Raw genomic sequence first — 14366 nt, 5'->3', positions numbered from 1 at the left:
GAGGACATGCCTGTGGCACGTAGCAGGATCTGTAATTGTTTTTGGAGCCAAGACTCCATTGACAGTAGCCATTAACCTGCTGCAGCATAGCAATATTATTAATAGATACGTTTCTGTCAGCTTCTCTGCAGGCTCTAAGGGTTTGTCTACAGAGCACAATGCAGTGTCACACAGAGGATCTCAACCAAGCTCTGAAGGATCTAATTCAGATATTAGGGGTAGCTTGGGCACATTCACATTAGTGTGGCATTCCACCCAGGCTAATGTACTTTGCTTCTCAGCAAGTCTAATTAGTCAGGGCAAAGTGGTGAGCCTACCACTGCTATACTTGAGCTAGTTCAGGCGTATCTGCAGAGCACTGCATTGTATCGTTGTTATCATAGGCACCATACTGTATTACTAACCTCTACTGGAAATGTGTTAGGAGAAGGTAAGCTCTGAAGAAGACATGATTTGACATTCTGTTTGGTAATTGGTATGTCTGTACCCCAGCTAAAGCTCTGGGTTGCCATTTATTTACAAAATAGCAGACAACAAGCAAGTGTGGTTTAAATCAAAATACTTGCAAAATCATGCAAATGTTATATGCACATGTTTGTGTGTATTAATTGAAAGCAGGGGCAAAGACTTTTACTTACAGTTTTTGTGTTTATGGAAAATAATACAAGATGCATTCACTCTGTTTAATTTTTCTTAAAGTTAATTGGTAGCAAGCATCCAGCTAACTAGTAAAACCTCTGCTTGTTCAAAATCGAAGAAGAAAAATTTAAGAGGAGCCATTTTGTATTCCAGAGTTATATGAGACTAAAGCTGGAACCAAGTGTGCCCAGAGTCATTGTGAAGAGGACTTGCATGCGTGGGCTTTCAACAGAACAAACAGCAATTCACATTACTTAACATTTTTATGACGCATCCTGTATCAGTACCCGAACACAGTATACCTATTGGTTAATTGCCCTGAATAGTTTCATGATTAGTGCAAACAGCGATGTTTCTTGGGGTTTGCACTGCTTCAGCCATTTATAAAACTAGAGCAAATTCCTGATATAGACACGGCCCCACTCACTCCAATCACAGCCTGTCCAATAAAAGATTTTCTTAAATTGTTTTTTTACTGCTTCTCCCTTCCTCCCACTCTCACCTCATAGTAATGTTCCTTTTTCCAGGAAATAAGTAATTTTCCTATGTCACATTTATGGTTGGTTTCTTCGGATTCCATCACTAAATTCCTCTCATCCTTCACTCTGAAATTGCCACTGGGCTAGGAGCTTCCATTTTCACAGATACTGAATATATCACGCTTTATTTGCAAATGTGCACTGGATGTACGGCTAGAAGTTCACATTTATCATGTGGCTGCTTACAAATGTGGGGGGGGGGGGGGGAAAACAGTGCTTTATTTTCAGCTTGGTACACTCCTGTGCCAAATGCAGCACATGCTCAGCAGAAGCATCACATCAGTTTGACCTGGCTCACCCAATGTCTGTATAGATCACGTGCTTCAGCAGGCCTTTTTTGCGCTTTTATCTAACATTTTCATCAGCTGTTAGATAAAAGCACCAAAAAGCCCCCCAGAAGCACGCGATCTATACAGACGTTGGGCAAGCCATGTCAAACTGACATGATGCCTCTTACAGTAAAATGCTTGCCCCACCCCCAACTCCTTTCAGCAGTCTGTGTTTCTTTTCTTGCTCTCTCTCTGAGGGGGAGAGAGAGATTAAGAATCTGTATGTAATGCAAAAAGAAACTTACTTAATAAACATGTTTCAATTACTAGATAAAGTAAAAAGAACAGGAAGCAAAGAAGACACATTGCACTCCGATGTATTGGAATGCATCCTCAGGCTTTGGAAACAGAAAACAGTTGTTGAACATTGCGTGATCACGGACAGTACCATTTCTGTGCTCCATGTGCTGTTTCAATATTATGTTTAGCCGTGTGTGTGCGTGCACCTAATGGCACATGATATGCTGTGCTAGTTTGTAATGAGAGCTTGGGTCTTAGCTCTGAAGGATGCCAGAGATGGATAGTAGCAGCTCCAATGCTATGGTGGTGGGCGTGGATAGATAGAACAGACTTTTAAATATCCAAGCAGTGGTTTTATCTTTCCTTACAGCTAATTCCAGAGTTAGAACAGGATTTTTGGAATGTATATAATACTTTCAGGTTTTAAACCAATCTCTGGCAGTTTAGGATGAAATCTAAAGTTGGATGGAGTCGGCATGTCATCTCTTGCCAGGGCTCTCGTACCTTTCTTCTGGCATAGTAGTTACTGGGCCCCATAAGAGACGGCATACTAGACTGATGTGGATCCTGTGTCTGATCCAGCATGCCATTTTGGATATGGGACCAGATATGGCTTTGATACAATGTAGCAGCTCTCAAGGGACCAGTTTCACATTCTGGCTTTTAGGGAAAAGTGAAATAGCCTGTGTTTGATATGCACCAATGTTTTTGCTTTAAGTTGCCATTATGTTGTGATGTAATACATTGCATCATCTTTAGGGCAGTACATGTTCAATGCACACTGATTTTAATGGAGTAACAGCAGTGATAAATCTGGCCCATTGTGTGAAATATAGGAAAAACCCATATGTGGTAGTGTTCAGAGATGTGCTTTTTATGAGACCTAGGTTACATTTTATTGCTCTAGTCAAATCACACCAGTGTTCATGTCCCCAAGGTGACTAATCAAATTATGAGGAGAGATTTTTGTTATGCTGAATTGCTCCTAGTTGAAATATTAGCATTGCATTGATTAATTCAGTTTGCCCCTCATTTATTTAAGTTTTATTTATTGAGGCTCAAATTTATGTCAATACAAATAATGAAATTCTTTCTGCTTCTATTAACAAGGGTTTTCCATGGATTTATAGATTTACATTTTGAATCACAGCTACATATTAGTTTCTCTCATAATCTATAGTAATCTTATTTACAGCAGAAAGGGTATGTGAAAATTCATAGCCAAGAAACTAGAGGTCCGAGTCAGGAGTGATTTGTATCCATGTGAAGTTAAATTTCATATACATTTTGTGGAAAGATTATCCAATATTCTTGTTCCCTAAATAATACCCATGATCAGTAGTCACCTGTGAGATTTATTTCTTATGTAGTGGAGCACAGGACTGGTGGGGGATTACAGCTATGACCATAGAAAATTCACATGGTTTTTTAAAGCATTTTCTTGTTATTAGTTTGTGTGGGTTTTTAAGCATCCTGTGCTGTGCTCTGAGGCTTGAGTACTAGTGAAATCAAATTAAAATAGCTGAATTTCAGTTGCTTGTATATTTGCAAATTTATATTCATTGAAAAGATAACCTTTTTTCTGCTTTTAAATCATTTGTAATTCAAACCAGATTACTACAAATGTATTTCTGAAGTCTTCCTGAACAGTTTTTGCCCTTTTTATGAACAGTGTGCTTTGATTTTTCACTATTTGTTGTTCGGTGTGTGTGACTATGCAACTGAGTTTTATACAGTATTTTTTTCAACTGTCTGATTGGGTGACTGAAATTGCTATGAACAGTCCAGTTCTTTTTCTAAGAGCCAGACGTTTGCCCCAGTTGGCTGCCTGTTGTCACTGGAAGTGAAAAGTAGAGTTAAAGCTGGCCGAAGCAGTCACTAGAAGATTTCTTGGCATAAACTGGCATATAGCTGATGCAGCTTGTCTTGCACTACATCATTACAGGCCTGAAGAGGGAGTGAGTGCTAGGGAGCCACTGCAAGGTGATTTTAGAAATTAGAGCAGCCTTGAGCTATCTTTATACAAATATATCTTTATTTCTTTATAAAAGATGCTTAGCTTGCCACTTTCTCCACACTTTAGGCTCTGGGTTGGGCAAAGTTTGTCTAGATTTATGACTGGTGCCCCCGAGTTGAACTATATGAAGTTAGTAGTAAAAGCAAGATTGAGGAAGAGGGAAGTTTAATTCAAAGTGATTGATTATGAAATGCAGAAATTTTAAGGAACAGTGAATTTTAAAGGTTTTTTTCTTGACATTGTGAAAAGGATAAATTGTATAAGGATAAATCACAAATTAATAATGCTCAATCTCTATCCTATCTGAAAAATTAAAAACACACCACTAATTATCATTAAAAAATATCTAAGAATGAGAAATCTGTTGCTCATTAAGAGTCCACCATGTGAACAATTTATGTGATACAGTTTTGAGATCAGAACAAAGATGAAGTGCGGATGTTTGTAATACATTACATACGTCCTCCCATGCACATTTAATTTTTGTGTCGGCAATCTGTACTGTTGTTTCATTTGATTTCTATAAAAAAAGCCTCAAATCCTTCCTTATTGAAGATGAGAAGATTAATTTGAAAAAATATAAAAACAGACAATAGTAAAACGTGTTCCTGACAGAAGAACAAATGTATGGATTTTGCTTCGTTATTTTTTAGTAAGCATATATCTTGAAGGCTTCGGTCAGTTCTACAGTTATAGAGTGGCAGGAGCTGAGAGTTGGGGGAGAGCAAGAAGGACATAGTACTTGTTTGGTGGGGAAGAATAATTTTGGATACTGCTTTTTGAAGAGAAGAAAAGGGCTACGTTCTCAGATATTGTTAACCAGTATTCAAAACTCAACCGAACTATGCTGATTGACATCAGCATAGACTCAGCAGGGAAATCCTGGCCACAATAGAAGTTTTGTCATTGTCATCCAAGAGGACATGATTTTATACACACACAATTTTTATGACACACCCGGTGTGCTATCAGTTGTCTCTTATGTCCAAAGAACCAATCATAGCTCCCGCTTCCTTATGGGGCATCTGGCTTCAGTTTTCTTTATGAACAAGATAGAAAGGCAGAATTGGTTTGCTGAAGCAGGGGACTAGGGGGAAGTGGGGGGGTGGACTTTACAAAAATGTAATTCTCAGCAATGTATAATTTTCCATTGAATTTCTTGCAAAACTAGTGAGTCTGCAAGTTTTCAAATTAAGAACAGGTAAAATTGTGGTTTTGTTTTTTGGTGAAACCTCCACACATGAAGAATGTGAATTCCTGTAAGACAAAATTGAAGTGTTTTTATCAGCCCTTTTTGTGAAGTCCAGTAATGGTCTATTTTTCCCCCCACGGGGTAAAAACGAGCAGTAGAGCAAATGTGTCCCAGTTAGAGTCCAGTGAAGTCAACATAGTGACACCAGAAATAATAGGGCCAACTGATTCCTCTAGATTATCAGGATTTACTGACTGGAAAGAAAGTGTGTGATCTCTGCCAAATTTATGCCTGATATGGTGTATGTGGGATAGGCCTCTTCTAAACCATCTGTATGCAACTCCTGGTCCTGGTTTGGCTAGAGAGCAGAATAGATCATAGATGCTATTTAGAGCAATCCCAGATAAAACAGGCCCATTTGATCAACGATGAAATTAAAGCTCTGGGTAAAAAACTCTACTAAACTTGAATATTTTTTCTTGTTATTTCTACCTGTAGTACTGAAAGTATCAGAAAGAAGTATATGGTCAGTAACCATTGTTGTTTTGATTCTGGCAAAACCACAGCCATAGTTTGGTTTTTCCATAACCAAGCCTATCCCCACACTTTGTCATCTTTTGTTTGTTTTTATAGGTTCATGCGTTCTATATATGATAGTTACTTACACTTTCCTTCTACTTCATCGGAGAGAGGGTTAAAATAAACTTATTTCCCTTTGTAAATAATTCTCCCCTTGCTCCTCATACAATAGGTGGGATAGCATAAGGAACATCAAGGCTCCTCGCCACCATCCAGATGGATACACAACTAGGGAAAACTCTCTATAGAGCGCTGCAGAAGTACAGATATTGGCAGAAGGAATTACTCATTATCTTAGCTTAAAAAGTTGAAGGAACTTGAGGTCCCAAAATGAGGACACTTGTAATTCTGGTCCAGTTTACAACATACGTTTTCTAATAGGCACCACTCTGTTATGAAAAGAAGTGGTTGAAAAAATGGAGAGTGGGGGAAGGGGGGGGGGAAACGTTCACAGAAATGTCATTGTCCTGTCTTTGCTCTGAAAAAGTTCACCTATCCATACCTGGGAATTTTGTGAAGTTTCTGATGGGGATAGCACAGGCCCTGCAAATGGGTTTAGTCCGTGGTAGGGAGGATGTACAGCAGAGACAGCGCTTCCTTGTACTGTTTCCCCCCTACTTAATGCACCTGCCCCAGGACTAGCCTTTGTCGAGCTGTATGTATGACTGTATTATCACCTCTTATGGACATATTGTGATCTAATCTAAAACAGCTCTGTTGTCCCTGGGGGCTGTAAACACAGCTAACCTTAGATATTTTAATAGAAAGCAACACACAGTTCAAGCTGCCAAAATGCTTAAGAGGAGTGGAGTCCACTCAATACCCAATTGTTGTGGAATTTAATAAGAACTAGCAAACAGCCAGAGTCAAGAGGCTGTCACGGAGGGCAGCTGGGTATGTTGATATTTCTCATGGTTCTCTTACTTATCTGGCTCCAGAGAAATGGCTCACCAAATGCTTCAAGGATTGGTACAGCTATCAATTCTAGTAAATAGTTGAAGTCAACTTAATTTTGGCCAGCTTAGGGGAGTTAAAGAATACCATCACATCACTTCACAGCGTCTTCATTGCTCTGCACATACAGACGCTTCATGAATCCATGCTGTTCTCTCTCCCTCTTATCTGAATTGCAATGCAGTTATTAAACAAATTGTGAGTCTATTTCTATCCTTTTTAATACTTTGAAAACTGCACAATATAAGGCTTAATAAAAGCTCAATGCTCCAAAACTGCTCTTAGAACTGAAAATATGACTACATCAAAAGTCTTTACAAGGGCAGGATTTTAATGGCTGAATAATACGCTGGAACGAAGCAGTAATTTCTTCTCAAATACTGGGATGAATTATTTATGCTTTGACAACATTATGTGTCTCTAAAGCAGCTTTTAGTTATTCGCCTATTCGAGGCTACAGCTGATCTTGCTGCCCACTCTTGTAATTACATTAACCTCTTGACATTACATGACAAGCTTTTCCTGTGAACTGCGATCAATAGCCCATAACTGCTACCTATTTAATAGGGCCATGGTTACATTTCAGTTCAGATATAATTAGCTCTTTTCCCCCTTCATTTTTTAACAGATTGTGGGGGGTAGGGGAATGATGTTGTTTAAATTTTTAAAGAAACAAAATAAAGGTTGTTAAGGGAAAGGATAAAAGCATTCAAATCACAATATAAGTGAGTAATATGTTCCCTGGGTTTCTGTTCAAAATACGCAGCCCTTCCATTAGTCCGCATCTGCATTTAAATGGAACTGGAAACCATGGCATATGAGGACTTGTAGGAATCAATTACAGGGGCTTTGGCACAGGTGGGCAAGGCTGTGACTTGATACAGTTGAAGCGCACATGTATAATGGAATAAACAAAGTTCATTTTCTCTCTCTCTCTTTCTCCACCCCCCCCACCCACGGTTCTAATACAGACACTTTCTGATGGGTGGCTTTATTTAGCTAACTAAGTCAGGGTTTAGAAGTTAATGACTATTACTAATTGAGCTTTCTCAAATGAATAATTTTATTGCATCTATCCTCATTTTCCTTGTGTGTTGGCCTGACTGAAGTGTTCCTTTACTAGACGTTTTTGGGTACATATGTGATAGGTAAAATCTGAGCTCTTTATCTTTGTTTTAAGGGAAATTACCTTTCTAGTGGCCTAGGAATAATTCTCATCCTGTGATCTAGGAGGATTTCCTTGCTCCATCACTGTGCCTAAGTCATTCTGGGAGAAACATCATTTAAACACTTACTCCATTAGGTCTTGCTTATGAACTTTCACGTACCACTTTGCAAAATGGCTCTTGGGAACCAAAGGGGTTTCTGAGCACTCTATACTGGTGTTTGTTTTAATAAGAGAGGATGATTATTTGTCATGGAGTTTAATAATACTATCTAAGCCAGATGGCAGAAGACTTGCATAGATAATGAAAGGACAATGAACATATAGGCTAAGTACAGATATTCAAAAAGCCCAAGCCCGAATTGAATACATCTTTGCAGGTTAGACTAACCTGCATAGATTGAACCAATTTGCAAGTGAACAGACATTGCCTTTTGATTCCAGAAATGCAGGTACATGCCTGCAGGGGCTCAGCCCAGAAGCCAGGGGGGGCTCTGGAGTGACCCCTCCCTTCTCTATCATAGTGGTCAAGGGAAGCTGAGCTGAGTTGGGGAGGGGAAGTAGGTCAGGCGCCAGCAAGCCAAGTATGATTGGGGAGGGGTTTAAACTCCCACTCTGGCCTGGGGGGACCCCACCCTGGGTGTGTGTGGAGGGGGAGGGGAGGGGAAACAGCTTTTGCCAGGCTTTTCAAATGGGCAGTACAGAGGAGCATGGCCAGACCATGGCCCCTGGCTTGCATCAAGCGGCAAGAGCAGGGGCATGGCCAGACCCTGCCCCCCCACCCCCAGCCCTGTGGCAGGAGAGGAGGAAGAGGGGGAGAGCCCTGCCTGCTGCAGTGGCTCCCTGACAGCCCAGCATGGGGCCTGGGCACAGGGAACTGAGAGCAAATTGGGCGCACAGCTTCTGTGGCCCTAGCCTGAGCACTACCTCTGGCTGGAAAGGCTATACCCCCACAGCCTGGCCTGGCCTGATTTGCTCCCGGCTCTCAGGACCCAGACCAGGTTTGGCTGTCATGAAGCTGCAGCCAGCTGGGAAGGGTCCTGTCCCTGAGGTTCAGCCTGGCCCGAGCTGACCTCTGTGCCTTCCCTCAGCAGTGCCTGCAGCTAGCTCTGCTCAGCCCTGGGTGAGGCAGATGGATGGCGGGGTTGGCCAGGGCAGGGCCCTTCCCAACCAGTTGCAGCTCCATGACAGCCTGGCCTGGCACACACAGGAGGTGTCTGGCCAGGCAGCAGAGTGGAGGCGACACCACCAAAGCTGTGGGCAGGCACCTTGGCAGTCAGACTGGCCGCACAGGATGAGTTCATTATGCCTGCAGCTACCTGGGCTGGCTTGGAGGTGCCAGCAGGCCCGGCACCTGGCAACCATTTGCTGCAGGGCCTTGTGTGCCCACAGGCATTGCAATGCCCCCTGCACAGTGCTTGCTTGTTTTTCCGTAGCTTCCACATGAGATGGATGAGCAGGCACCATGCACAAGTCACACCAGTGGTGGTAGCTACAGGCACATGAGCCCCTGCAGTAGAAGGCTGCCGGGCTCCGGGTCTGCCGACACCTCCAAGCCAGCCCAGGCAGCCACGGGCGTGATGAACTCATCCCATGCAGCCAGTCCAGCTGCCAAAGTGCCTACCCACAGCTGCAATGGCATCGCCTCCACATCACTGCCCAGCATCACCATCAGTGAGCACTGGCCTGGCTGTCAGGGAGCTGCAGTTGGCTGGGAAAGGCCCTGCTCCCATGGCAGGGGTCTGGGACAAAAGTTTCATAAACCAGTTTGACCCAAATCAGTTAAGTCTGATACTACAGACAACCAGGTTTATCTTAAATCAGTTTCTGCCATTTTGAAACTGGTTTATGTGTACTGGTTTCTGTTCTGTTACATATTTAAACCAGTTTCTGATCACTTAAACTGGTTTATGTGTAACTTCTGTCCCTAGCCATAATGAAGTCCTTAAGAGACTCTTTGCATTGTATTTAATGGAAAAGAATAGCGACTATCAAGAAAATGTGTGAAGCCCTATTCAAAGCATTATTAACAAGGGCAATACAGGAATCTGAATTGTTTGTGTGAAATCCTTCACTTCATTAATCTGTGAGAAGTCTAAACCCTGAAATATATAAATGATTTCCCACTGAAACCATTTGGCATTAGGAGCTCACGTACCTTTCGGATCTGGATGCTGTTCCTTACTTTGGCTTCTACTGTACTTAGCAGAAACATTTCCATTGATTTCAGTGGCAGAGTATTAGGCCTTTTGGTTGAATATAGTTCATTGCATTTGATTTTGCCAGTGGTATAAACACAGAATATTACAATTGCCTTTCATTTGTCTCTAGGAAATTGTTTTGTGCAGAAGATAAGCCCACTTCAGTAAAGCTACTAGGGTCTCTCTTACTTCTTATTGTAGATCTTGTTTCTCTTAAAGGGGGATTTTAAAGGGGACTTTAATGAAAAGCAAGGCTTTCTTTGAGTGATTTTTTTTTTTTGAACTATAGTTAATGGGGAGTTTAGTTTTGGGGCACAAAATACCCTTAGGGATACTGTGAGGCAAGGATGTTTTTAGGGTGATATATTTTTATTAAACTAGCTACATAATTGGAATAGAGGTAGACAAGCTTTCAGGTCTGTGCAGTGAAAGCCAGCACAGCATAGTTTAAAAAAAAGTTGGAAGCAGAGGGAGAAATATTCCGAGAGGTAGCACATAAACAATTAGCAGTTGAAAAGTTAATTTTTGTGAGATCAAGAGAAAAAAGGCTCTTTTTCGCTTTTTCAGGTGGGAAGAATTCCGGAATAGGGTAAGTTATAATGTGCCATAAAGCCAATATCAATGTTAGGTCCTTGTTTCTTAGTGTCTACTCTTATGAATTATTGTTCCCAGATTTACTTTTTAAAGGTGTTAGGTAGATTTTCCTTGTGCATGAGGATAGTGAGGTCAGAGAGGGAGTGTCTGTTCTGTAAGAAATGTGGTGTGTGTGTGTGTCCTTGTCCTTTATATGGGTATTTTTTCTGTGAGAGTTCATTCTAGTGCAAAGTTGCTGTTTCATTTCACCCATGTAGTTGCCATGAGGGCATTTGTCACATTTTTGGAAAGGTGTGTGTAGGAGCCATGGATTGTGATGGTTTTGTTGTGAGAGGTGTTGATTGTACTAGCAATGAAGATGTGTTGACAGGTTATAGGCAGACAGGGTTCTTTGGGTAAATCCGATTTTCTATTTTATTAGACCAACTCAAATAATATCAATATCAAATAGTATCTTTTATTATACTAACCTGTTGACAGGTTAAGCATTTCTTGTGAAGGCAAGTCTGTGTCCCACTTGATATCTTTTTGGCAGTATGAAGTTTGGTTCTGATTATGAGCTGGATGAGGTTGGAGGATTATTTGAAAGGCAGGAGCAGAGGGGCTGGAAATTTTTGTCTCAAGGTCTGACCTTGGTTAAATAGTTGTTCGATTCTTCTGACTGGTTCCAGTATGGGCTGGTAGATGACCAGCAGGGTTATGCAGTCACAGAAGCATTTCTTTCTGTATTGCAGCAGGTTACTGTTGGGTATTTAGATAGCTCTTTCAAATATATGGTCTATTTCTCAAACAGAGTGTCCTTAAGGTCTAAAAGAAGATTTTAGGCTGGCCAGGTGCATATCGTGAGTGTTCTCTTCAGAGTGTATGTGGCTGTATCTGAGGGCCTGATGGTAGATTACAGCTTCTTGTTGTGGATTATGGATATTAGACATTTCTAGAGTTCTTGCATAATTTGCCTGATTAAATCTTATCTATTTTGAAGTTTTGTAACTCTGTAGAAAGAGAGCTGAATTGTAAGGTCTTCCCTGATCTAGCACATATTTAAAGTATAGGTGGAATCTGATTCTTAATCTTACGTATTTCTATGGATATAATGCTTTGGTGTTGCTTGGTAAAGTATTTTCTTCAACCTTTCTGTGCTAAAGAAATGCAGTTGATCTATTCTGCTATCAGAAATCCAGAGTTAAATAACACAGAGAACATGATGCTAAACAGGAAAAAACATATATACTGAAATTTAGCATCAGAAATTAAGTTTTTATATTTTATATTTTGTATGGGGCGAGGGCAGGCTGCCTGCTGCAGACTTGGGGCCAGGGGCTGCGCCAGCCTCTTCCTGGCAGGGGGTCTGGGCCAGGGCAGCATTTGGGGCAGGCAGGGGTTGGGCAGTGCTACTGGGAGTAGGGGGGCTACAAGGTGGCTATGGCAAATTTTGGGGTGGCTACAACCCCCCTCCACCATAGCCTTTTCTCCCAGTGTCACCACCTGCCCCACTCTGCCCCCACCTGCCCTGAGTGCAGCCTTGGTCCAGCCCCTCTGCCAGGGAGGGCCTGGCACAGCCCCTAGCCCCAAGCCTGCAGCAGGCAGCCTGCTCTTGCCCTGTGCCCAAATCTGGGGGCACATGCTGTCTCCTGGGGGTGTGCATAACTGTGGGAGCTGCTTTTCCCTCCCCACCCCCTGCAATCCCTGGGCTCTGTTTCGCCTAGGCTGGACAGTTCCTGCTCCAGCTCCACTCCCTCCCTTGCTGTGGGGGCCCCAATTTGTGCCCCCCATGCTCCCCACTAACAGACTTATCAGCTGAATGCTGCTCTCTGAGCTGCTGGGCTGCATATCGGGTTCGGATTGGTATCAGCTGGTATGGCTGGTTAATAGTGTCCATCAATATGGGCCAAAAAAATCTTTACTGGTGCACCCCTAGTTCCCACTGATGTGACAGAAAGACACAAATTTAGAATGAGCAAGTCTAGAATTTTATAATGGGTAAGTGCTAAGCAACTGTTTTAACTGAGGTATCCTTGAATACTGCAGACTCCCACTCCTGAAATGAAAGGGAAGAACAATGATAATTTTCTCATTATTTTTGTCTATTAATAGCAGTAGGACAGATCAAAAGGCCACAGACAAAACTGGGAGTTGCATTGTACAAGGTCCTGTTTAAACACTCAGTAGTTATTTCTGCCTGAAAGAGCTAAGAGTCGGAGTCAAGAGTGGGTGGTGTGTTATCCCACACTTTACAAAGTGGGAACTGAAGCAGACAGAGTAAGTGATTTACTTAAGGACATACAGGAGGCCTGTGACAAAGGCAGGAATTGAATCCAGATCTTCTGGATCATAGGATAGTGCCTTAATCACAAGGGCATCTCTACTACCTGATTTTTGTTTGTTGAACTGAGCTGAAAATCCTTCTTAAATGTGGATTTGTTTAACACCATTGTGGCATTACAAGTATTTAACAATAGTCATCTGGCCAGATTTTCTCTAACAAGTCAAATCACTCTGTATTTAATATGAGATAACCTTTTCCTTTTCTGCCAGCAAATATTTTATTTTAAAGATACTGAGCTGACTAAACTTACAACTTGTTTGAGTGATATGGAAGCTGAAGTTAAACAGCAGGCTGTTTGTTATATTTATAACTGATAGCAAAATTGAATTTCAGTTCATAATTAAAAATATAAAATCAAGAGCTTGTCGTCATTAAAGTGAAGGAAATCTGCACTGGGAAAAGCATGTTATAGTTCTGGAATTTATGCACTGACTTATTCTTGTCCAGAGCCACATACGTATTCCATGTGCTTTCAACTAAGCTTCTGAGAATGGGTTTTTCTTAACTCAGAGGTTTTCAAACTTTTTTAGTTTAAGTACTGCTGGTGGCTAAGTGGGGGGGGACCATTAGCGCACAGCCAGACACAGAGCAGGGAGGCGGGGGGGGCGGGAGGGAAGCTCACTGGGCTGGGGTGAGGGCAGTGGCACCCCTCTGTGGAGCAGGAAAGCTCACCAGGCTGGTGTGTGGTGGTGGCAGCTGCCGCATGCGAACTTCCCCTCCCTGCAGAGGGGTGCTGTTGCCTTTGCCCTGCCCCAGCCCTGCTCCTGGGAGGCGGTGGTGCTCCGTCCCCACCTGCCCATGCGTACCCCCTAGGGCCAGCCCAAGTACCCCCAGGGGTATGCATACCCCTAGTTGACAACCCATGCCTTAGCTCACTCTGGTACTAAGCAAATGCAGGTCCTGAAAGATGTTCTTAGCTTTTCTGTTTGTGTTTTGTTTTGTTTCTTGTTTTGTGATCATCTACACCTGCTTCCAGATGTGAGACCTTTCTTCTTGATGCGTCCTTTATAAAGTTAGTGATAATCCTGCCTTGTGACAGGGTATAGTGGCCCTTTTTGGTGATGGGCGTGTTGGGGAGGAATGTAGGTTGGGTACAGGAAGTGGAGAGGAAATAGTTAGGAAGCCCTCAGTGGAAAGGACAACAATGGGAATAAAAATCAGACTTGGGCTTACTGCAGAGCACTCTCACTAAATCAGTAAGTCAGGGAAAATGGTGGGTCAGATCTTCAGCTGGTGCTAATTGGCATAACTTCAGGGAAGTCAATATTATAGTATATCAGTTTCTGCCTCAACCTTTTAAAAAAGCAGCCTGGTGGCTTGTGGCACTTAAACACCGTTCTGAAAACATCAAGTTAGCATCTCTAGCATCTCTAAACTGTTTTTAAATTTCACTGAAGGTAAAACGTTTAAAACCATAAACAAGTATTTTTCCTGTTCTGTATTATAAATTTCTCACATGACTAGAAATCATTTGGTAATGGTCACTTAAGAGCCTGAAAGTGATATCCTGCGTGCCCCTTTGAGATGATATTGTGTTAGTATTTGATTACAGTGTATACTACCCATAATGGACTGATAGATGCATTCTAAA

The sequence above is a fragment of the Alligator mississippiensis genome, chromosome 7 (genome assembly GCF_030867095.1).
Source record: "Alligator mississippiensis isolate rAllMis1 chromosome 7, rAllMis1, whole genome shotgun sequence".
NCBI classification, from domain to species: domain Eukaryota; kingdom Metazoa; phylum Chordata; order Crocodylia; family Alligatoridae; genus Alligator; species Alligator mississippiensis.
The sequence above is the reverse complement of the archived record's forward strand: the minus strand, read 5'-3'. Positions refer to the sequence as shown.